At 39.8% G+C, this 2,249-nt stretch overlaps 1 pseudogene; it reads right to left on the bottom strand.

The window, feature by feature from the left end:
* Window positions 1-282, bottom strand: part of LOC107196775 — a 1,675-nt pseudogene extending 1,393 nt beyond the window's left edge.
* Window positions 283-2,249: the final 1,967 nt, after the last annotated feature.

Genomic DNA, 2,249 nt, shown 5'->3' with positions numbered 1-2,249 from the left:
TAGTTGCAAGCAGATATGCTCATGGGTCAAGACACCCTGCTTCATGGGGAGTCCTTGTTTGTCGTTCCCACCACTGATTTGAGCCACATAACCCTTCCATTTTTCACCCAGAGCATCAGCAACAACTTCTGTGGCCATACGCTTCTCATAAAAGGTACGAAGTTTTTCTTTATTGTCCACTTCAATGAGCTTCTGGCAGCCAGTGGCTGGGAAAGAGATGTTCAGCTTTGTCCTGAAGCGGCCGACCACCTCTGAGGTGCCATGAAAAAGAGCAGTTTGTTTTTTAAGGTTTTACATTTCTGAAAAAAAATTATATCTAATGGCTCTAATGCCTTTTCCGGTTAGTAAAATTGGAATCTTCTAGTTAATTGCCATTTAAATTTCCTTTTCTGTGAATCTTTTGTCCATTTTTCTCTGAACTTGTTTTTTCCTTATTGATCCGCTAGATTTTCTTTTTAATGTTAGAGATGACCTATAATCACGTATTGAAAATTTACATGTATATCTTCATTTTTATTTTTCAGGTGTATTTTCACATATTATTAGGAAATATCTAATCAGAAATATTTGGTTTTTTTATAGTTTTTAGGTTTTCTCTCATATATAATAAGGCCCCTCCCACCTTAACACATGCTATACAAACATATACTCTTAAAACTTATTTCAATATTCTTTAGGAGATTTTAAATACCTATACTTAAATGTTTAGTCCTGCTGGAATTCAGTCCAATTGTGTAGTGTGTGTTGGGGATTTAGTTTTGTTCTAGGTGGATGGCCAGTTATGTCAGTGCATTTACTCAAAGAATGTCTTATGCACACTCAATGCCACTTTTATTACATATATAAATCAATTTGTCTGGTCTATCATTTTACCTCTTTTGATTATGTTGTTTTTATATTGAGTTTTTAATATCTAATAATGATTGGTAATTGCTGATATTTATTGCATGCTTTTGGGTGCCAGGGAGATGCCGAGTACTTTACAAACATAATAACATTTAATTTTCATAACCCAAGTATGCACTTCCATCCTCATTTTGAAACAAACTGAAATAACTTCTTCATATTTTTGTAGCTGAAAGGTAACAGAGCTTCAATTCAAATCTTCAGTAACATTACTCCATATCTTATGCTTATTCCTATATTTTACCTTGACGAATACTTATCACAGATTTTGTTAAACCATATTCTCCAAAGCACTGGTTCTTAAAGTGTGGTCCCATGACCAGCCGCTTCAGCAGCACCTGGGCAGTAGTTAGAAATTCAAATTCTTGGGCCCTACAGTGGTCTGAATGTTTGTTGCCCGTGCCCTCCCCGCCTCCCCATTCATATGTTGAAATCCTAAGCTCCAAAAGTATAGCCCTAGGAGGTAGGCCTTTGGGAGGTGATTAAGTTATGTGGGTGGAGTCCTCATGAATGAGATTGGTGCTTTTATAAAAGAGATTCTACAGAGCTTCCTAGCCCCTTCCACCATGTGAAGACATAGTGAGAGTGTGCTGGCTATGAACCAGGAAGAGGCTCTCACCAAAACGTGTTGGACTTCTTAGTCTCCAGAACTGTGAGCAGGTAATTTCTATTTTTCATAAGCTACCTACTTTGTGGTATTTTCTTACAGCAGCTTGAATGGACTGAGACAAGTCCTACCCTAGACCTACTGAATCAGAAACTGTGGGAGTGAGGCTGAGAATTTTAAACTGTATTTTAACAAGCCCTCTGGGTGATTCAGATGTACACTCAAGTTTGAGAACCACCATTGTGTGGTGTCTAGCTCAGGAAACTACACCTTGGTGTTCCTAGGAAATGTTGACGTGATGAATATTGAAAGACTAACCATGTGGACATTGCCTTTCCAGGTTTCTTGATGTCTCTGGGGAGTCCCTGGGCAAGATCTTCCTTCAGACCTCCTCTTCCTCTTCCCAGTAGCTCTGTTTGAGTTCACAGATGTTCACCAAGCTTTAGGATCCTGAGAGAATAAAGGATGAAACCCAGCATAACCGTGCCAGCTAATTGGACCTCTCCCCAGAAATCCCTGGCCCTGGCTCCAGAGGAACATGGCAACTCATGTGAGGTGAGGAGGAGTCCCAGGGTGGGAATTCATCCCAAGAGTAACTATCTCAAATCTGTCTCCAGAGCCTCAGGACAGAGGCAGATGGGTCACAGTAAGCAGCCAGACTCTCCTACTGCCCCTGAAACAAATCTCGATCTTTCCACCAAGAATGAACAATACATGAGTATCATGTCCACATCTA

Source organism: Pteropus alecto, unplaced genomic scaffold (assembly GCF_000325575.1).
Source record: "Pteropus alecto unplaced genomic scaffold, ASM32557v1 scaffold122, whole genome shotgun sequence".
In the NCBI taxonomy this organism is placed as follows: Eukaryota; Metazoa; Chordata; class Mammalia; order Chiroptera; family Pteropodidae; genus Pteropus; species Pteropus alecto.
Note: the sequence above shows the minus strand (reverse complement) of the source record. Positions and strands in the feature narration are given on the sequence as shown.